The following is a 23,685-nucleotide window of genomic DNA, read 5'->3' as shown; positions in this document are numbered from 1 at the left end:
TGAGCGTTCATGTGCAAAGGATAAGCATATCAAATGTGAATATTAATGAACTCTGTGTGCCTCCTCAGCTGACCTTTTATGACCCTTTGTTTAACAAGACACCAGCCATGCCTGTTTAGCCCACTAGGGCACATTACTCTACCAATTCTTTGTGACGATAATTACTGTTTGTATGCTTTCTGTGAATTACTTAGTTTAGTAAATAAATGATTTTAAGACAATTGATGTATGGATGACTTTAGTAAAGGCTGGATTCGTGCAGATACAACAATTTACGACGTTTGGAATGAGACTGGACGCGAGGTAAAATACACCATTTAAACCAGAAGATAATCGGCCTATACTATAATAGAATATAATATATAATGTTATAATATAGGAAAGTTATATTAGGAAAATTATAACTTTGTAATCTGAATATTTTCCTTGGTGGCCCGATCTCCTAGTTAATTACAATTAAACGATTAATCAGTTTAATCGCGTGATAATAATTACAGGGAGTTAATTGATAAACATGTCTTCAGTTTAATGGTACCCCAAAGACACGACAGCGGTGATAGGCTCATACTAAATACAATGGCTATTTCACTATGAAGTCATTTCAAACAATGGCATTATTGAGAGGGGTGAACGCGACTTCTAGCATAAACACGATCAGAAGTGAACTGAACATTTTGTTCCGTTCAAGTTGGTTTGATTGTTCTTATGAAATGGAGTAATACTGAAATAGGCTCATTAATCTTTTGGGGTGCTGAACATTAGGCATTAAAGGAAATATGTAATTTCTTTATTGATACCAACATATTTGGTTACATGGACCAACGTTCACAAAACAAGAACAGTTTGAGCTAAATGAATATCCACTATACAGAATGGCACACAACAATGTAAATAAGGGCTCTATTCAATCAGATCTCCTTTAGCCGACATCTGCATAGCGGTTGTTTTGGTGGTGTTGAAGGTGAAACTGCATTAGAACTGTCAAATCCACAAGCGGCTCTTGGCATTATACCTAATGTGGACATTGCCGTTGGCTGCACGGATTCGCATGAACAGAAATCCCATGCAGCCTTGTTTACAAGGTCTAACACTGGAATGTGAGATGTAACTACATCTCCATTAGGATGATAGAAATCCTCATTTTCTTCAATGATTTTAAAAATGGAGCGTAATAATTTCTATACAGCCTACACTTTCTCGTTTTGAACTTCTAATACGAGTGGGGTGGGTGTGACTTCGTGACAAAGGTCGCAAGAGCAGTTGCTCACCGATTTGAAGGCTCCAATGCAGTTCCACCTCCAACACCGCTAAAACATCTGCTCTGCGGGAGTCTGCTATCGCTGATTAAGACTTGATCTGATTGAATCTAGGCCTAATATTACTTTTAAAAGGTAGACTAAGCAATATGTTTCACCATACATAGTGGGGTGACCAGTGGCGTAGCACATTTGGATTCAGCCTGTTCCCCAGACCTGAATCCAATTGAGCACATCTGGGACATCATGTCTCGCTCCATCCACCAACGCCACGTTGAACCACAGACTGTCCAGGAGTTGGCGGATGCTTTAGTCCAGGTCTGGGAGGAGATCCCTCAGGAGACCATCCGCCACCTCATCAGGAGCATGCCCAGGCGTTGTAGGGAGGTCATACAGGCACGTGGAGGCCACACACACACTACTGAGCCTCATTTTGACTTGTTTTAAGGACATTACATCAAAGTTGAATCAGCCTGTACTCTGGTTTTCCACTTTAATATCGAGTGTGACTCCAAATCCAGACCTCCATGGGTTGATAAATTGGATTTCCATTGATTATTTTTGTGTGATTTTGTTGTAAGCACATTCAACTATGTAAAGAAAAACTTATTTAATAAGATTATTTCTTTCATTCAGATCTAGGATGCGTTGCTTAAGTGTTCCCTTTATTTTTTTGAGCAGTATATTTTGATAGAACAATGTATCAGCTATCACACCATGTAAAGGAACTACTACCTTTTTTTCTTCTTCATATAATGCAGCTAACTGGATTTTGTCAACTCCGTCAGACACCATTAAAGGCATTTTTTAAATTTGTTATCCTGTTAGGGCTAGGGGGCAGTATTTATACGGCCGGATAAAAAACGTACCCGATTTAATCTGGTTATTACTACTGCCCAGAAACTAGAATATGCATATAATTATTGGCTTTGGATAGAAAACACCCTAAAGTTTCTAAAACTGTTTGAATGGTGTCTGTGAGTATAACAGAACTCATATGGCAGGCAAAAACCTGAGAAGATTCCTTACAGGAAGTGGCCTGTCTGACAAGTTCTTGTTCTTCTTGACTCTCTTTATTGAAAACTGAGGATCTTTGCTGTAACGTGACACTTCCTACGGCTCCCATAGGCTCTCAGAACCCGGGAAAAAGCTGAATGATGTAATTCCAGCCCCTGGCTGAAAAACATTAGCGCCTTTGGTAAGTGGTCTATCAGAGGACAATGAGACTGAGGCGTGTGCACGAGGCGACCCCATGTTTTTATTTTCTCTCTCTGTACTAAAACACAGATTCCCGGTCTGAATATTATCGCTTTTTACGAGAAAAATGGCATAAAAATTGATTTTAAACAGCGGTTGACATGCTTCGAAGTACGGTAATGGAATATTTAGAATTTTTTGGTCACGAAACGCGTCAGGGCGTCACCCTTCTTTACCCTTTCGGATAGTGTCTTGAACGCACAAACAAAACGCCGCTATTTGGATATAACTATGGATTATTTTGAACCAAACCAACATTTGTTATTGAAGTAGAAGTCCTGGGAGTGCATTCTGACGAAGAACAGCAAAGGTAATAACATTTTTCTTATAGTAAATCTGACTTTGGTGAGGGCTAAACTTGGTGGGTGTCTAAATAGCTAGCCCTGTGATGCCGGGCTATCTACTTTGAATATTGCAAAATGTGCTTTCACCGAAAAGCTATTTTAAAATCGGACATAGCGAGTGCATAGAGGAGTTCTGTATCTATAATTCTTAAAATAATTGTTATGTTTTTTGTGAACGTTTATCGTGAGTAATTTAGTAAATTCACCGGAAGTTTGCGGGGGGTAGCAGTTCTGAACGTCACATGCTAATGTAAAAAGCTGGTTTTTGATATAAATATGAACTTGATTGAACAAAACATGCATGTATTGTATAACATAATGTCCTAGGGTTGTCATCTGATTAAGATCAAAGGTTAGTGCTGCATTTAGCTGTGGTTTGGGTTTATGTGACATTATATGCTAGCTTGAAAAATGGGTGTCTGATTATTTCTGGCTGGGTACTCTCTGCTGACATAATCTAATGTTTTGCTTTCGTTGTAAAGCTTTTTTGAAATCGGACAGTGTGGTTAGATTAACGAGAGTCTTGTCTTTAAAATGGTGTAAAAGAGTCATATGTTTGAGAAATTGAAGTAATAGCATTTCTAAGGTATTTGAATAACGCGCCACGGGATTCCACTGGCTGTTACGTAGGTGGGACGAAATCGTCCCACTGGCCCTAGAAAAGTTATTATAGTCCAACAAGTGTTTATAGGCCTTGATTGTTTAATTCTAACATTAGATTATTAAATATGTAATACAACTCTCCAAACTAGCACAGCAAATACTTCAACAGTTTAAATATGTGTTGCAAAACAGTGATTAAAATACTTTTTCAGAATATTGACAAAATAATCAACCTTAGCATCAGTGCCGGTGTTGACAAGCCACTGGTGGAGTTCACAACAGATACTCAAAACTGACATATTTTTGCCTCTAAAAACAAAAGTTCAAAACAAATATTTGTAAAATATGGAAAAGGATTCATTTCAAAATCCCCCCAAAAAACATAACTTTGCAGACCATGAGTGGTCTTGTTGCACTACATGTAATGAAGACATGAATAAGGGGACCTTATGGTGAGGTTAACCCTGCTCATTCCTGATTAATTTAGGAAATCTGACGGAGTTAACCAAATCTCCGGACACATCTTTTAGTAATCACAGTTTTGAAAGAAATATTCTTTAATGTTTCAGAGGGCTATTGCAAGAAACTACATAAGAAAATGTATCAGTTAATATCAATTTTTGCCTGTTTTTAGAATTGTAAACAGTTTTCGGGAGTTTTTGAAATTGGGATCCTTTGCTCCGGACAAGGGCATTTCCAGGCATGTAAGCCAACACGGAAATGAATAGTATTGAAAGTATTTAGAAAATTCCAAAACAAATATTTTCCTTAGGTAATTCGGCTCAAATAATGCAACAAAATCAATTGTTTCAAATATATATATATATATATTATATATATATATATATATATTTAAAAAAAGTTTCCCTGCCGGGCAAGGATAGTCCCAGCTGTCAGCAATCCCTGAGATAATGTCCTGCTATTCTACACATTTTGCCATGAGGCTGAGAAAGAATTTTGCAATTTGAAAGCTACACTGAACAAAAATACAAATGCAACTTGTAAAGTGTTAGTCCCATAAAAAAAATCCCAGATATTTACCACACAAAAAGCTTATTTCTGTCTGTAATAAAGCCCTTTTGTAGGAAAACTCATTCTGATTGGCTGGGCCTGGCTGCCAATTGGGTGGGCCTATGCCCTCCCAGGCCCACCCATGGATGTACCCCTGCCCAGTCATGTGAAATCCATAGATTAGGGACTAATTCATTCATTTCAATTGACTGATTTCCTACTTCCGTATGAACTGTAACTCAGGAAAAGCTTTGAAATTGTTACATGTTGCATTCATATTTTTGTTCAGTATAATTCAAAAAATGTTTTTCATGGCTTATGACATGTGCGCGGGGGTGTGTGCGATGCCTGTGGGGGTGACATCCTGCTTACAGACATAAACAATAACATAACTTTAATATGCCAAAACTGGCACATTTCTGTATGTATATGATACTGTATTTTGTAATTTACCGGAGTTCACCTTTAATACTTAAAAATCATTGATTGCTCCACAATTTTAAAAAGCCAAGTCATATGAAACAGAATTTATTTACAGAATACATTTGCTTCAATAATTAATTAGGCAAACAGCTAAATATGTGCTTGTTAAAAATATCACGATTAAATATTGTCAACTTTCCACTGAAGGTTTTTACAGTGATGTGGTATACACACTGTATGCAAATTCCTAGAGACAGCTAATGTCCAGAGGTCAATCTGACTGTACTCAAATGTACTTCATCAGTACATGAAATGTACTAATAACACTGATTACTGTAGATATGAATAGATATTGAAAGAAACTATTTAGCCTGCCTATGACAATAAAGGAAAATGTTGAATTAAACTCTAAACCAAAATAGAATAGCGATTTCACATGAGATATATAGTATGGACAAGCCTTAGTTGTATAGGTTTAGGCCCAATGTTTATACATCACAAAACATTTTATAAACAAAGCTCCTGATTAGTTGCCATGTAACAAGTTGTAATTGTTGGTTGTGCATTTGAGTATAGGTCAAGTAAAGGCAATTGGTGATTGTTAATTAAGACAGGACCCTAGATATAAACCAACATCTGACAATCAGTCAAAACATTGTCATGGCCAAAACATCAATCACAAAATGTCAATCGTCACAATTCCCACTGACAATACAAAAAGAGAATTCTAGTCGCAATGCCGCTATCGTACCTCCATCCCCTTAACCAACGATCCATGTACATTTCTTTAACACAAGTGCGTGGAGATACATTATATTCATCCAATGTATCAGACATTGCATTCAGACGATGTAGCAACATTGTGCCTGTAGTCCTGAGATGAGCAGTATCAGTAGAATAGACTCATAGACCAGAGATTCTCAAGCTTTTGCACTTCCCACTCTCTTTCATCCACAATTTTTGGGAGAAAAATCAGTCAAGTGAATCTCTCTGTGTGTGTGTGTGTGTGTGTGTGTGTGTGTGTGTGTGTGCATGTCATTGATTTGACATGTTATGGCGGAAGGGTTGTATGTATCCCTCTCTGTTTTAATGAGACAGTGTAATAGATTTGAAAGCCCTCGAAGCCTACTACGCTCAACAGCGGGATCAATCACTTTACAGTTCACTTGATGTTTCCACGGGAACCACGCTGTTTGGTCATGGTGGTCAGCATCTGGCTGATGTAAGAGGTCAGGAGGTCATCCATCTTGTAGCCCTGTGGTCACACAGACAAACCAGGTCAAAAGGTACATTCATGTTTTTCCATATTTCATGGTAGCCTATGAATCAGACCTGTGTATGTGTAAAATACTTTTGCATGCACTTGATTGAGCTTGCCTGGCGCAATGGAGCCAACAGAATAGTCTCAAAAGTGAAAACCTGGTCAACTGTCACTCCAAGTCGGCCTTATCAAACACTCAGCATTTAAACCCAGGTCTTCTACGCATTCATTATTTCAAAGTTCCACAAAGCTACAGAACCTCCGATGTATACCATAAAAATACTTTTCTATCTGCATATAGGCCAATTTCAGGCTAAGACAATTACTATGATTTTTGGCCACATGACACCTACAGTCTAGTCAAGTGTGATTTAAATGAAACCCTATTTTTCACTTCAGCATCTTGAGAAGACTTTGGTTAATAGACGGGTTGGTTGTTTAGCAACAAAGCCGATGCATGTGCAACTATGGGGCAAACCGATGGGGTTGGCTTTGATTGCTGAATACATGTAAACAACATTTTGTCTCTAATCTTTGTTGAAAACATAAATAAAGTTGCTCAATGAGCACAATGTCTTTCAAATACATCGTTACAGTTGTTGGTTATCTAGCTAGGAAATGTTGCCATATTAGCATAGATGTCATATCAGTCAAAACACCTCAAAACAAGACGGTATCAAGAACAAAATCAAATGAGCTAAAACAAGCCACCAGCTGGCAGTTTCTTGTCATTGTTGCTAAGTATCTGGCCATCCAGAACCACAATAACACAGCCTTCTTCCCCTTTGAGGCATGCACATCGTTTCACGACATTGTAATCTAACCTGTCTATACAGTGCATTCGGAAAGTATTCAGACCCCTTGGCTTTTCCCCCATTTTGTTACGTTACAGCCTTATTCTAAAATTATTATATATTTTTTTATAATAATCCTCATCAATCTACACACAATACCCCATAATGACAAAGAAGAAATAGGTTTTCAGAAATGTTTGTAAAAGTATTACAAGTAAAAAATGGAAATATTACGTTTTCATAAGTATTCAGACCCTATACTCAGTACTTAGTTGAAGAACCTTTGGCAGCGATTATAGCATCGAGTCGTCTTGGGAAGGACGCTACAAGCTTGGTACACCTGTATTTGGGGAGTTTCTCTCATTCTTCTCTGCAGATACTCTCAAGCTCTGTCAGGTTGGGCAGGGAGAGTCACTGCACAGCTATTTTCAGGTCTCTCCAGAGATGTCGATCGGGTTCAAGTCCGGGCTCTGGCTGGACCAATCAAGGACATTCAGAGACTTGTCCCGAAGCCACTCCTGTGTTGTCTTGGCTGTGTGCTTAGGGTCGTTGTCCTGTTGGAATGTGAAACTTTGCCCCAGTCTGAGGTCCTGAGCGCTCTGGAGCAGGTTTTCATCAAGGATCTCTGTAATTTGCTCCATTCAATCTTCCCCTCGATCCTGACTAGTCTCCCATTCCCTGCCGCTGAAAAACATCTCCACAGCATGATGCTGCCACCACCATGCTTCACTGTAGGGATGGTGCCAGGTTTTCCTCCGGATGTGACACTTGGTATTAAGGCCAAAGAGTTCAATCTTGGTTTCATCAGACCAGAGAATCTTGTTTCTCATGGTCAGAGTCCTTTAGATGTCTTTTGGCAAATTCCAAGCAGGCTGTCTTGTGCCTTTTACTAAAGAGTGGCTTAAGTCTGGCCACTCTACCATAAAGGGCTGATTGGTAGAGTGCTGCAGAGATGGTTGTCCTTCTGGAAGGTTCTCCTATCTCCACAGAGGAACTCTGGAGCTCTGTCAGAGTGATCATCAGGTTCTTGGTCACCTCCCTGACCAAGGCCCTTCTCCCCCGATTGCTCAATTTGGCTGGGCGGCCAGCTCTAGGAAGAGTCTTGGTGGTTCCAAACGTCTTCCATATCAGAATGATGGAGGCCACTGTGTTCTTGGAGACCTTCAATGCTGCAGACATTTTTTGGTATCCTTCCCCAGAGCTGTGCCTCGACACAATCCTGTCTCAGAGCTCTAAGGACAATTCCTTCGGCCTCATGGCTTTGTTTTTGCAATGTCAATTGTGAGATCTTATAAAGACAGGTGTGTGCCTTTCCAAATCATGTCCAATCAATTGAATTTACCACAGGTGGACAAGTTGTAAAAACATCTTAAGGATGATCAATGGAAACAGGATGCACCTGAGCTCAATTTTGAGTCTGGATACGTAAATAAGGTATTTCTGTTTTTATTTATTTTTAACATCTTTTTCACTTTGTCATTATGGGTTATTGTGTGTAGATTGATGAGGGAAAAAAATAATGTTATACATTTTAGAATAAGGCTGTAACATAAACTGTGGACAAAGTCAAGGTGTCTGAATACTTTCCGAAGGCACTGTTTGTGTAGAGGGTGAGGAATCTAAAATAGGATATCCCTAAATACTGTATACCAACACTGCCTGAGAGCCATTGACATCTCATGTCATGTCATATTGTGAGTGTTGAAATGTCCAGTAGCTCACCAGTGAGGTCTCACACAGCAGCTTGGTGCCTCGGACCATGTTGCCAACGGTGATGTGGAAGTAGGTGTTTCCACTACTCCAGTTGGAGATCTTAGTGAACGGGTGAGTCGTTAAGATGTCCTGTTCAGTTGGGAATTGGAGAAATACACGTTTAGCTCACTCACTCACCCACCCACCCACTTACTCACCCACCTTTGACTTGGGGTCGATCAGGCTGACACCATGTTTGTTTATTGCTATCAAGAGGGTCTCTGGGAAGTTTGGATCAGTGGTTTGCTGTTGAATAGGAGAACATCCGTTAAGTTGTAAGTGGCATCTTACAAATCTATAACAAACAACTTGAGTTTGTGAACTATTTTTATTAATCATATAAATAAATACTGTGATTGAGGCAGACAATAGGTAAATGTACTGTATACACTGACAAAGATAATACATAAATGAAACGACAATACATCAAAAGAAAGTAGCAAGAAAGCACAGCAACTCTCTGAGCAGGTCAATAACAAAAGTCCATGACCTGAGATTGAGTTGAGTGTTCTGACCATTGATCAAGACAAGATATTTGAACAAAAACCTCCTAAAGTACCCAACAGCACTCTGAAATGCACACGGTAACTCTAAAGCACTAAAGAATAACCCCACAAACAAAGATCATTCTGCCCCAGATCTGCACAATAACATGAATTCATACTGAAATCCATACAGCATTCCTATATAAATATTTACCTTGACTTCAAAGAAGGCCGAGCCAAATGTAGGCCACTTGAGGATGACTTTGAGAAATGATAGCTTGGCCTCCTCTCGAGTCTTCCCTGTCTGCTTGTTGAACAACGCCACTATAGACTGTGAGACAGACAAACAAGCAACAGAGTGTGTGACCAAATATGATTGAAACCCTGGTTTCTTATGCACTACAAGCCTGTGTTAGCCCACTAACCAAAAGCTTAGGCATTTATTTGAGAAGCTAGAGCAAGTCTTTAGGTCTCAGGCAAGGTTACTCTTCACGCAAGCATAGTTCACTGAACTATGCCTAGCAATTAGCACAAAATCCTTGCTCAGACAATTTAATTAGCATGATGTTTATATATTTTTGATGACACAATGACTAGGACCATGGCCCCATACAAAAATGATTTTTTGGGGGCAAGCTTGTCGCAAGTTTGTGACAATGCAACAACAATAAGAAATAATACAAGATAAGAATATGAACAAAGTAAATGTCTCAGTAGAAATGAATCAACATTTTAGCATAAGTATATAGTACAGAAAGGCACAATTATAGTCCAATGTTTACATGTGTTTTGGGGAAGGGGGGATTGGGGGGCTGAGGACACACCCCTGGGGGGTCCATGTGTTAAGAGTCAGTGTGGAGGAGGTGTTGTTGCCAATCCTCAAAGCCTGTGGTCTGCCCGTCAGGAAGTCCAGGATCCAGTTGCAGAGGGTGGTGTCCAGACCCAGGGCTCTGAGCTTGGTGTCGAGCTTGGAAGGAACAAAATTGTTGAATGCTGAACTGTAGTCAATGAACAGCGTTCTCACATAGGTGTTCCTCTTGTCCAGATGTGTTATTGGCCGTGTGAATAGCGATGGAAATGGCATCTTCTGTGGATCTGTTAGAGCAGTAGGCAAATTGGAGTGGGTCCAGTGTGCCTGGCATGCTGGCCTTGATGTGGGTCATGGCCAGCCTATCGAAGCACTATTTGATGACTGGGGTGAGTGTGAAGGGGGTGATATTAATTTTGGTATGTCACCTTGTTTTTCTTGGACACTGGGACGATGGTGGTCTCCTTGAAGCAGGTGGGGACTACAGCCTGGGACAGGGACAGGTTGAAGATGTCCAAGAAGACGCCCGCCAGCTGGTCAGCAGACACTGAGGAAGAGGCCAGGAATGCCATCTGGGCTGGCAGCTTCATGACTATTCACTCTTTTTAGAGTTTTCCTCACGTCAGCCTCGGAGTGTGAAAGCACCTGGTCCGGAGCAGCGAGTCTTCCCCGATGGCTCGGTATTGTCTGCCTCGAAACGAGCATAGAATGTATTTAGCTCGTCTGGGAGCTATAAATGGTGCCAGAAGTTTACCATTTTCTTTTTAGGACAACCAGGGTTAAAAGTAGAACACAAAAAAATAAAGTCTGTCAAGCAAAAACCTTATAAAAAAGAATTCATTAAGTACAGAAATTGTTTGCTCAGCGGGAAATGAATATCCAACTAGTTAGTGACAACCGTGTAGAGTTTGGAGTTTGTGACAGCAACAATGTGAGCTTATTAGAGTATTATAGGCACTATGTCCTGGGATTTCCTGTGATATTCTATGTAGAACTCCTTACCTTCTATCTACTCATGTGTGGCTTATGAGCGTCACAGAGCAAAACAGCATTACATATTCGTGAGAGTCTCAGCTTTTCATCGATGAGCTCAAACCATTCAGACTTTACAGACGTTTTTGTGAGAAGAACGGTCCCCGGACCCCTTCGTGATCCACCCTCACAAACACACAATGTTTAAAAGGGGTTAGAAGTCCAAAACGAGTTAAACATCCTAAGGTCAACATCCCTATGGTGTTCATATTTCTCTCATGTAAATGTCGTAACTACATAAAAATATATATATTTTTTAAATTATTTAGCATTCTGATGATTTCATGTTGTATTGGATTTATTTTTATCTATTAAGAAAATTAATACATGTTGTGTCGTGTATTTTCAAACTGTTGTATGTTTAGTTCTCTGTGAGAATCAAATTCATTTAAAATGATGTGATTTGGTTATGTAGATAAAACATTTCAATGTTTTTAATACATAAAGTAACCAAAACCTTGATCTAATTTCCATAATCAGTAGAATGTTCACCACAAGTCTCCTAGAATTGTTTGCCAGAAGTTCACAAGTCACCGCAAATTTGCCGTAATAGTTTGCCACAAAACCAATTTGCATGTGGATATTTGAGCTTGCTGCAGATTTGCAGCAAATTGGCCAAATATGTGCCATAACTGTTTACCAGAAGCGGTAAGGGTATTCACAAAGAATGGGATCTACATTCAGGGTCCCCCTCTTATTCTTTATGACCTAAAATGCAAAACTGATCCTAGATCAGCACTCGTATAGTTTCTCGGTCAGGTCACGCGGTCCAGATAAACTAGTCCTACAGGAATTCTGATTTTACAACTCACCCCTTTCCAGACATCAGGCGAGAGGTGTCTGATCTGGTCCTGAGGGATCAGCTCCTTCAGCATCTTGGGAATGTTGGGAAACTGGGATTTGTCCTACTCGAACTTCACCCTGTAGATCAGCGCTCCCAGCTGGAAAACCTCTTCCCGGGAACACTTGTGGTAACCACGGAGATATTTGGAAAGCTCCTAAAGAGAGAGCAGTGAGTAGGGTCAATACACTTAAACAAATATGCAGACAGTCAAGCACATGACCACACACAAGAATGCTCTCATGCACTGTGGTGTAAAGTACTTAAGTAAACATATTTTAAAGTACTAAGTCGTTTTTTTAGGGGTATTTGTACTTGTATTTGTACTCTGATCTGGCAGACTCACTAAACAAACAAGCTTGGTATGTAAATTCTGTCTGAGTGTGCCCGTGGCTATCCGTTAATAAAATAAAAACAAGAAACTTATGCCGTCTGGTTTGTTTAATATAAGGAATTTTACTTTTGATACTTAAAGGTGTTTTATGTCACACGATCTGTGAAGACTTCAAGCATTAACTCATGAATTATGGACAACTCATGAACTACAGTGCCTTGCAAAAGTATTCATCCCCCTTGGCGTAATTTAAAATTATTTTTATTTGGATTTCATGTAATGGACATACACAAAATAGTCCAAATTGGTAAAGTGAAATGAAAAAAATAACTTGTTTCAAAAAATTTGAAAAGGAAAAGTGGTGAGTACATATGTATTCACCCCCTTTGCTATGAAGCCCCTAAATAAGATCTGGTGCAACCAATTACCTTCAGAAGTCACATAATTAGTTAAATAAAGTCCACCTGCATGCAATCTAAGTGTCACATGATCTCAGTATATATATACTGAGATACTTGTTCTGAAAGGCCCCAGAGTCTGCAACACCACTAAGCAAGGGGCATCACCATGAAGACCAATGAGCTCTCCAAACAGGTCAGGGACAAAGTTGTGGAGAAGTACAAACCAAGGTTGGGTTTTAAAAAAATATCTGAAACTTTGAACATCCCACAGAGCACCATTAAATCCATTATTAAAAAATTGAAAGAATATGGCACCACAACAAACCTGCCAAGAGAGGGCCACCCATCAAAACTCACCAACCAAGCAAGGAGGGCATCAACCAGAGAGGCAACAAAGAGACCAAAGATAACCCTGAAGAAGCTCCACAGCGGAGATTGGAGTAACTGTCCATAGGACCACTTTAAGCCGTACACTCCACAGAGCTGGGCTTTACGGAAGAGTGACCAGAAAAAAAGCCATTGATTAAAGAAAAAAAATTAGCAAACATGTTTGGTGTTCGCCAAAAGGCACATGGGAGACTCCCCAAACAAATGGAAGAAGGTACTCTGGTCAGATGAAACTAAAATTGAGCTTTTTGGCCATCAAGGAAAACGCTATGTCTGGCGCAAACCCAACACCTCTCATCACCCCGAGAACAACATCCCCACAGTGAAGCATGGTGGTTGCAGCATAATGCTGTGGGGATGTTTTTCATCGGAAGGGACTGGGAAACTGGACAGAATTGATGGAATGATGGATGGCGCTAAATACAGGGAAATTCTTGAGGGAAACCTGTTTCAGTCTTCCAGAGATTTGAGACTGGGACGGAAGTTCACCTTCCAGCAGGACAACGACCCTAAGCATACGGCTAAAGCAACACTCGAGCGGTTTAAGGGGAAACATTTAAATGTCTTGGAATGGCCTAACCAAAGCCCAGACTTCAATCCAATTGAGAATATGTGGTATGACTTAAAGATTGCTGTACACCAGTGGAACCCATCCAACTTGAAGGAGCTGGAGCAGTTTTTCCTTGAAGAATGGGCAAAAATCCCAGTGGATAGATGTGCCAAGCTTATAGAGACATACCCCAAGAGACATGCAGCTGTAATTGCTGCAAAAGGTGGCTCTAAAGTATTGACTTTGGGGGTGAATAGTTATGCACGCTCAAGTTCATTTTTTTTGTCGTATTCATCTTCAAACTGGTAGGCATGTTGTGCAAATCAAATGATACAAGGCTACAAAATAGGAAAAATGCCAAAGGTGTGAATACTTTCGCAAGCAACTGTAGGGTGTAAAACATGTTTTGATTCAAGTCATGTATTATATTGAATGTAGGCTACCTGTTCTGCGTGTGTTCATATTGTGTAAAATTCCCTTGGCTAAGAGGGTAAGCTATTGGCAGTGGTGTAGGCCTGGTGGAGGGTAAATGCAAATAAACATTTTACATTTACATTTTAGTAATTTGTGGGAAACGAACCCACAACCCTGGCGTTGGAAACACCATGCTCTACCAACTGAGCTGTTCACCCACCTTTTTTAGAAAAATGCATTGAAATTAAATGGGAGCGGTACTTTTTTTTTTACTGTGACCGGCTATCAGAGTTTACCCACCAATTTCTTTTTACCACTACATCACTTGCTACCGGTGGGCCTATTTAAAGTTCATGGCAATACCCATAGCCTAGTCTAGTAAATTGACCGTGTGTGGAAGGGTGACCATCCCACTTTTCCTGGGACAGTTTCAGCCCCATTTCAGGTGTTCCGACTTTCCAGGCTTCAAAAAAGGTCAATTTGTCAGCAAGACCATAAATTAATCGAGGCCTAATCAATGGCAATCACTGAATGTCATTAGGCACACTTTCTGGTGTTTTGTAACAGATGTATATTTCCATTCATCAAATGGCACGAGTATGCATGCAGTTTGGATGCTGGAATTATTTTGGAGTGGATAAACAACTTTTTGAAGTGATTTGTGTGACAATCAGATGAAAATATCATGACTGGTTGTGTTCATGCCACATTAAAAGATTATTTATTTTTACCATTTAAATGACTCTGCACACACACACACACACACACACACACACACACACACACACACACACACACACCTGGTAGTAGTGAAAGATGGAGTCGGCCATGGAGTCTTTCCCTGGCATGGTATTGGTCCACAGTTTCTTCATGAAGAACACCTGATAGCTCAGTGAAGGCACTATACCTACAGATGGACGAGAGAGAGAGATTCAGGACATACTTGTCATTTTAATACATCTACATAGATGGCAAGTTCCCAAACCCAAGCTTAACCTTCACCTAGCATTAACCCTTGCCACAACGTGTTGACGTGACACACCATGTTTGATGAAATGTTTATTTGGCCCAACCCTGAAGGCTGCACTGGGTGCTGAATGTCGGATCACCAATTCATCCTTAGGATTAAAAGGATGGTTGACTTTCTGTCTTTCTTTCTTGTGGACCTAGCAAATGTCAGACGCCTACAGGAAAGTTGAAAGGAAACTTCTGAGGCTTTAGAAAACTCATATTTTGATCAGAGTGACACATATCTAAGATTAAATATGGTTGTTTCTCTGAGAAAATACCCCAAATATCTTGTTGTTGTTGAATAAAGCACATTTTTGTCTTGGAGAATTAAAGGTGATAAAGAGCAGATCAAATCATGGATAATCTTCCTATGGGTAACCTTTCTACTGAATCTAGGGCCCTCTACAGTCAAGACATGTCTTTACCGTCCTTTGCTGGTCTAGCTTTTTTGATCTAGTCGGTCAGATGCCTTACAAGGTCAAAGAAGAAATCCCCCCAGGCACACTGATGACCTGGAAACAACCAGCAAAGGTCAAAGGTCAAACACAAATATTGATACCGTTTATCTAGAGTAATTTGAATCACCCTCACATTCCGACAGTAGTGAAATCTTACAAAAATAAAATTGGTGTAAACCCTTAGTGGAGGTATAGAGAGGTATAGAATCTTTCAAAAAAGCCCAGTTTTGAATTAAGATCTGCGACTCATAGTGTAATATACTGTATATAATTTGGATAAATATTATGAAATTATATATTATTATTTGGGTGTATTTTTGTATGTTACAAGAACACAGTCTTGTACTGATCCAGAGGGCAAGCTTTTGCATGGGTCATAATGACGTAATTAATATGACATCTTTCCCTGACTTCTTGAGGACTTCATGAAAAAAAGACTTCTCCTGTTTGCAATCTGGTCCAGACATGACCAGATTGCAAACAGGAGAAGTCTTTTTTCATGAAGTCCTCAAGAAGTCAGGGAAAGATGTCATATTTTGCTTGTTATCTGGTCATACAAACAGATTACAACCAGTTAAATACGTCATGTTTAAAAACCATCATTTTACAACCAGTATACAACCTGACCGCAAAGTAAAAAAAACACGCCCTAATGACGTCATTGCAACCAGTTTTTCTTGCTGTTGAGGCTTATCAGTAAAAGGGGAAACAGCCGCACTATTCACCCCAGCGCCTTCGCTATTATTTTAGTTTTGTTGATGAAATGGAGGAGGAACATCCAGCATCACGGTAAAAAAGTCACAGTACATATTCTGCTGTTTTATCACACCTAATGACCTCGGACACAATGATGTCTAAGGGGAAAAAAAACGGATGTCTTTGTTTGAAGTAATTTCTTTGTTGTTGTAATATCGCAAACGGACGTGGCAGTTTCACCACTGTAGATTTCAGATGGGATATCGGTCATATCCTAGTAGTGTACCTTGTCAGTGATCTTGACAAACAGGCTGAAGCCCTCAGAAGACTTGAGGAGCAGTCTGCCTGAGATGTTCAGAGAGAACTCTTTGGCCTTGGTGCTTGACTCCACCTCAAAAGCCTGTAAAAAAAAAAAAAAAAAAAAAAAAAAAAGAAGCTACCATTACACTATTTGCTATAAAATTGACCACACAATACGTTCCAGGTTATAATAAGTCAGCATGTGTGCTGTATTTGTCACTGTTACCCAGCAAACATACAACATTGTCTCAATGTTGCCTTCACGTTTTGGGCCTCATTGTGCCATTGCGACTTTGTAACAACATTGATGAGGTTGACCTCTCACCTCATCTGTGTCATCGGGGAAGAACACTTTGTGAAAGATCTGCGAGGTCTTGTGCTGGATGGCCTCCACCTCCACTAGGTGAGGCGGGTACTTCCTGGATCCATTACTGTATTAGTAAGGAGAGAGCATTTTGGGTACAGAGCAGTATGGGTACTGTAGTACATCATGCTACAATTACTGTTGGACTGTTAGTTCACCCAGAGGAAGACAATAGAAAGACAAAGGAAGGAATGTGAGTAAGCTGGCATGGCTCTTGAGTGGCTCTCGAGTTAAGAGCCGAATCCTTACTTGAGATCCACACACAACTCAAATGTTTTTTGTAAATCTTGCATGGATCTCAAATTAGGATTTGTTCCTTGCGTAAATACATAAGTATTTTTATCCTCTGTTTACATGGCTGAGAAACTCAATTTAAAAAAATTATACTTTTGCCAAAATGGTTGAACCTGTAATGTGTGTATATGTCAAAACACTTAAAGTAAATATAATTTACATGCGGGTAAGATATACCGTAAGGCCTTTTGGAGTCTCTGCATGCAGTCAGGGGCGAGGGGGTGGTGCTTCTTAGCCTGGAGGAACTTCTGGACGTGGGGTAGCAGAATGTTACTGGGGGGGAACAGACCTGTAAAAGCCACAGCAGCTCCCAGCCCTTCTCCTCGCTGTACCTGCACACCCACACACGCAGGCAGGCAGACACGCCACAGCCACACACAAATACACACCATGGTCAATCCCCATATGACCACAACTTTCCTGAGAGAGTACATGTGTGTAGACTGCACAGTCAGACATACTTGATGTGGTTCTCTGTGATCTGTTTGAGGATCTGACAGTAGATCTCGTCTTTGAGTGGCTCTGCCTTCAGCGCTCCCTCAAAGATCTGGTCGGTCAGCTCGTTGACCGAACGCACTCGCTTGGACGGGTAGTCACCCATATACTTCATCAGGGGTGCAGGGGAACGGTCAAGGACCATGACCAAACATTGACCACAAGACCACACACGCTAAACACAGACATAAAACCATGATGCATTACTACATAATGTACAGTGCCTTCGGAAAGTATTCAGACCCTTTGACCTTTTCATCAGTTTGCTACGTTACAGCCTTATTCAAAAATTGATTAAATTGTTTTTTTCCCCTCATCAATCTACACACAATACCCCATAATGAAATAACTGAAATAACATATTTGGCAGTGATTACAGCATCAAGTCTTCTTGAGTATGATGCTACAAGCTTGGCACACCTGTATTTGAGAAGTTTCTCCCATTCTTCTCTGCAGATACTCTCAGGCTCTGTCTGGTTGGATGGGGAGTGATGCTGCACAGCTATTTTAAGGTCCCTCCAGAGTTGTTCGATCAGGTTCAAGACTGGGAACTAGCTGGGCCACTCAAGGACATTCAGAGACTTGTCCCGATGCCACTCCTGCGCTGTCTTGGCTGTGTGCTTTGGGTCGTTGTCCTGTTGGAATGTGAAACTTCACCCCAGTCTGTGGTCCTGAGTGCTTTGGAGCAGGTTTTCATCAAGGATCTCTCTGTACTTTGCTCTGTTCAGCTGTGCCTCCATCCTGAATAGTCTCCCAGTCCCTGCCGCTGAAAAATATCCCCATAGCATGGTACTGCCACCACCATGTTTCACTGCAGGGATGGTGCCAAGTTTCCTCCAGACTTGAAGCTTGGCATTCAGGCCAAAGAGTTCAATCTTGGTTTAATCATGCCAGAGAATCTTGTTTAGGTAACTTTTGGCAAACTACAAGCAGGCTGTCATGCGCCTTTTACTGAGGAATGGCTTCCGTCTGGCCACTCTATCATAAAGGCCTGATTGGTGGAGTGCTGCAGAGATGGTTGTCCTTCTGGAAGTTTCTCCCAGAGCTCTGTCAGAGTGACCATCGGGTTCTCTGTCACCTCCCTGACCAAGGCCCTTCTCATCCGATTGCTCAGTTTGGCCGGGTGGCCAGCTCTAGGAAGAGTCTTAGTGGTTCCAAACTTCTTCCATTTAAGAATGATGGAGGCCACTGTGTTCTCGGGGACCTTCAATGCTGCAGAATTTTTTTGCTACCTTTCCCCAGATCTGTGCCTCGACACAATCCTGTGTCAGAGCTCTACGGACAATTCCTTCAACATCGAGGCTTGGTTTTTGCTCTGCCACGCACTGTCAACTGTGGGACCTTATATAGACAGGTATGTGCCTTTCCAAATCATGTCCAATCAATTTAATTTACCACAGGTGGACTACAATCAAGTTGTAGAAACATCAAGGATGATCAATGGAAACATGATGCACCTGAGCTCAATTTCGAGTCTCATGGCAAAGTTTCTGAATACTTATGTAAATAAGGTATCTCTGTTTTAAAATGTAAAAAAAACTGTTTTTGCTTTGTCATTATGGGGTATTTTGTATAGATTGCTGAGGATTATTTATTTTATTTAATCAATTTTAGAATAAGGATGTAACGTACAGAAATGTGGAAAAAGTTAAGGGGTCTGAATACTTTCTAAAGGAACTGTACATTATTTATTTTACCTTTATTTAACTAGGCAGGTCAGTTAAGAACAAATTCTTATCTTCAATGACGGCCTTGTTCAGGAGCAGAACGACAGATTTCTTTTACCTTATCAGCTCGGGGATTTGATCTTGCAACCTTTCGGTTACTAGTCCAACGCTCTAACCACTTACAATCTAGACCCAAACTGTTAGAGACCTATTTCCATCCTGCCTTGCCTTTCTAAAATCTTCGAAAGCATAATTAACAAACAGATAACCGACCATTTCGAATCCCACCATACCTTCTCCACTATGCAATCTGGTTTCCGAGCTGGTCATGGGTGCACCTCAGCCATGCTCAAAGTCCTAAACGATATCATAACCACCATCGATAAAAGACAGTACTGTGCAGCCGTATTCATCGACCTAGCCAAGGCTTTCGACTCTGTCAATCACTGCATTCTTATCGGCAGACTCAATAGCCTTGATTTCTCAAATGACTGCCTCGCCTGGTTCACCAACTACTTCTCAGAAAGAGTTCAGTGTGTCAAATCGGAGGGCCTGTTGTCCGGAATTCTGGCAGTCTCTATGGGGGTGCCACAGGGTTAAATTTTCGGGCCGACTCTTTTCTCTGTATGCATCAATGATGTCGCTCTTGCTGCTGGTGATTCTCTGATCCACCTCTACGCAGACGACACCATTCCGTATACTTCTGGCCCCTCTTTGGACACTGTGTTAACAAACCTCCAAACGAGCTTCAACGCCATACAACACTCCTTCCGTGGCCTCCAACTGCTTTAAATGCTAGTAAAACTAAATGCATGCTCTTCAACCGATTGTTGTTCGTACTCGCCCGCCCGACTAGCATCACTACTCTGGACGGTTCTGACTTAGAATATGTGGACAATAACAAATACCTAAGGATCTGGTTAGACTGTAAACTCTACTTCCAGACTCACATTAAGCATCTCCATTCTAAAATTAAATCTAGAATTGGCTTCCTATTTCGCATCAAAGCATCCTTCACTCATGCTGCTAAACATACCCTCATAAAACTGACTATTCTACCGATCCTTGACTTCGGCGATGTCATTTACAAAATAGCCTCCAACACTCCACTCAGCAAATTGGATGTAGTCTATCACAGTGCCATCCGTTTTGTCACCAAAGCCCCATATACTACCCACCACTGCAACCTGTATGCTCTCGTTGCCTGGCCCTCACTACATATTCGTCGCCAAACCCACTGGCTTCAGGTCATCTATAAGTCTTTGCTAGGTAAAGCGCCGCCTTATCGCAGCTCACTGGTCACCATAGCAACACCCACCCGTAACACGCGCTCGAGCAGGTATATTTCACTGGTCATCCCCAAAGCCAGCACTTCCTTTGGCCGCCTTTCCTTCCAGTTCTCTGCTGCCAGTGACTGGAATGAATCGCAAAAATCACTTAAGCTGGATTCTTATATCTCCCTCTCTAACTTTAAGCATCAGCTGTCAGAGCAGCTTACTGATCACTGTACCTGTACACAGCCCATCTGTAAATAGCACACCGAACTACCTCATCCCCATATTGTTATTTATCCTCTTGCTCTTTTGGACCCCAGTATCTCTACTTGCACATCATCATCCGTACATCTATCACTCCAGTGTTAATGCTAAATTGTAATTATTTCGCCTCTATGGCCCATTTATTGCCTTACCTTCCTACTCTTCTACATTTGCACACACAGTACATAGATTTCTCTATTGTGTTATTGACTGTACGTTTGTTCATGTGTAACTCTGTGTTGTTGTTTTTGTCGCACAGCTTTGCTTTATCTTGGCCAGGTCGCAGTTGTAAATGAGAACATGTTCTCAACTCGCCTAACTGGTTAAATAAAGTTGAAATAAAAATAAAATAAAAATCTATTTAAAATTGATTGTGTAGCTCAATAAAGTTACTTTAAGAGGATTTGGGCATGAGGCATAAAAAAGTATTCGATACACAATGGCTGCAGGGCAGTAAGGATATCAACAAAGGCCAGTTGAGCCTCCTGGGAGAGCTCTTCCTGGGCCAGCACCTTCTTCAGCAGAGGCTGTTTGAGGGGCTCCCTGGTGCAACACCACAGACGCTCCTTCCCCCGGCACTTAGTGATCATTACCCTGCTCAGGGTGCCCTTAGGAGGGGGTCTAGAGGGGGGGAGGAGAAGAGTGAGTGTGTAAGAGATAGTGAGTGAGTGTGCATGTGAGTGTGGCTACCTGAAGTAGTCGTAGGAGAACTCCTCTAGGGTGTAAGGCTTGACCTTGTCCTCACTCTCAGCCAGGGCCATCTGGGACAGGTTGATGGACTCTCTTCTCTGGTCTGGAGTCATAGTTACCAGAGCCTAGCAAAGAGAGAGAGGGGAGAGAGATGCAGAGGGAAGGGAGAAAAAGAGAGAGGAAGAGTGAGATGGAGAAAAAAGGGACGAGAGATGGAGAGGGAGCAGAAGAAAGAGAGAGGTGGAGAGGGAAGGGAGCAGAGAGGAAGAGAGAGAGAGAGGGAAGGGAGCAGAGAGGAAGCGAGAGCGAGAGGTGGAGAGGGAAGGGAGCAGAGAGGAAGCGAGAGAGAGAGGTGGAGAGGGAAGGGAGCAGAGAGGAAGCGAGAGAGAGGGAAGGGAGCAGAGAGGAAGCGATAGAGAGGGAAGGGAGCAGAGAGGAAGCGAGAGAGAGAGGTGGAGAGGGAAGGGAGCAGAGAGGAAGCGAGAGAGAGAGGTGGAGAGGGAAGGGAGCAGAGAGGAAGAGAGAGAGGAAGAAAAACTTCAGTAAAAGAGAAACTACAGAATAGGAGCTGTAAAGGCAGTATGGAGCTTGGCAATTCCTGAGGTCATAATCACCACAATGTCATATTGCGGTATAAATTCCCCAAGTTTCCATAGATTTCCAAAATGACCCATGAGCACAGTTTCTAAATGTTCCTGGAACTTCGGAAAATGACAGGGAATTTTGCAACCCTAGTCATGAGGTCACTCACCACGATGTCATACTGTGGCCGGGGGTCCGTGGGAAGGACGTAGACGCAGTCGGCCGGAAAGTCCCCCCGCTGCTTGGTCCTGTCGTTGACCCCGTGAGCCCACCCCGAGGTCATGACCTGCTCGCCGCAGTGCTCGTCCAATAGGATCAGGTCGCCCTTGGAGAAACTGAGGAAGGTGGAGTCCTCGGCGCCAACTAAGGGAACACAACATTCAATTCAATGGAAATTCTATTCAAATAACTTTATTGTCCCCTGTGACGGAACGTCATATGTGGTGGTGCTGAAAAACATGCCTCTGTACAAGAAAACACCAACAAAACCAGTCATTTACCATACTTTCCCTTGTTTGCTTTGAAAAACATGACCTGTTCTTAGAAAGTGTTTCCAATGTTGATCAATGTGCGTTGCCCCTGGGTAATAAACCTAATAAGATAAAGTAAATAACAGGGACTAGTAGGTTACTTACCGGGGTTGGGGCAGTCCAGCAGCGCCACCACAAACTTTGACCTCTTCCTGAGGCCTTCCAAGAAGGTCACAATAAGCTCACAGATGTCCTCTGCATTGTTTGAGGTGAATGTGTACTCATCTCCTTTGATGGTGGCCAACGAGAAGCTCTGGCCCTGGAGCTTACCACCTCTGTCAAGGGAAATAATTCTTACAATATCAAAACAATGAAACAGATTATAATATTGTTGTATTTATATTTTATATGGGTCTAAACATGTGAATATACTATTTTTTTCATCTTTCCATATTTTAGTTTGTATATTTAATAATGTAATATATTTTAGCTTGTATATTACAACTGAATTTTTATTAAAAATAATTATCATTACAATCATTACTGCGAGCATGCGCTGACCAACTAGCAAGTGTCTTCACTGACATTTTCAACCTCTCCCTGTTCGAGTCTGTAAAACCAACATGTTTTAAGCAGACCACCATAGTGCCTGTGCCCAAGAACACTAAGGTAACCTGCCTAAATGACTACCAACCAGTAGCTCTCACGTCTGTAGCCATGAAGTGCTTTGATAGGCTGGTCATGGCTCACATCAACATCATTATCCTAGAAACCCTAGACCCACTCCAATTTGCATACGCCCCAACAGATCCACAGATGATGCAGTCTCTATTGCACTCCACACTGCCCTTTCCTACCTGGACAAAAGGAACACCTATGTGAGAATGTTATTAATTGACTACAGCTCAGCGTTCAACACCATAGTACCCTCAAAGCTCATCACTAAGCTAAGGACCCTGGGACTAAACACCTCTCTCTGCAACTGGATCCTGGACTTCCTGACGGGCCACCCCCAGGTGGTAAGGGTAGGTAACAACACATCCGCCACGCTGATCCTCAACACAGGGCCCCTCAGGGGTGTGTGCTCAGCCCCTCCAGTACTCCCTGTTCACTCATGACTGCACGTCCAGGCACGACTTCAACACCATCATTAAATTTGCCGATGAC

At 41.5% G+C, this 23,685-nt stretch overlaps 1 pseudogene across 1 annotated transcript in view; it reads right to left on the bottom strand.

Annotated features, from left to right (window-relative positions):
- Nucleotides 1-4,983: 4,983 nt before the first annotated feature.
- The window catches only part of LOC106567604 (unconventional myosin-VIIa-like), a 56,447-nt pseudogene continuing 37,745 nt past the window's right edge, over nucleotides 4,984-23,685 (bottom strand). The window contains exons 32-46 of the transcript XR_014379945.1: nucleotides 22,684-22,853; nucleotides 22,218-22,411; nucleotides 21,467-21,591; nucleotides 21,240-21,397; nucleotides 17,538-17,691; nucleotides 17,254-17,408; nucleotides 16,744-16,849; nucleotides 16,405-16,518; nucleotides 15,390-15,476; nucleotides 14,754-14,860; nucleotides 11,839-12,024; nucleotides 9,401-9,517; nucleotides 8,864-8,947; nucleotides 8,672-8,791; nucleotides 4,984-6,149 (exon numbers count right to left, since the gene is read on the bottom strand). The product of XR_014379945.1 is annotated as an unconventional myosin-VIIa-like (transcript). The remainder of the gene's footprint in view (nucleotides 6,150-8,671; nucleotides 8,792-8,863; nucleotides 8,948-9,400; nucleotides 9,518-11,838; nucleotides 12,025-14,753; nucleotides 14,861-15,389; nucleotides 15,477-16,404; nucleotides 16,519-16,743; nucleotides 16,850-17,253; nucleotides 17,409-17,537; nucleotides 17,692-21,239; nucleotides 21,398-21,466; nucleotides 21,592-22,217; nucleotides 22,412-22,683; nucleotides 22,854-23,685) is intronic.

The sequence above is a fragment of the Salmo salar genome, chromosome 13 (genome assembly GCF_965601325.2).
Source record: "Salmo salar chromosome 13, fSalSal1, whole genome shotgun sequence".
NCBI lineage: Eukaryota > Metazoa > Chordata > Actinopteri > Salmoniformes > Salmonidae > Salmo > Salmo salar.
The sequence above is the reverse complement of the archived record's forward strand: the minus strand, read 5'-3'. Positions and strand labels throughout refer to the sequence as shown.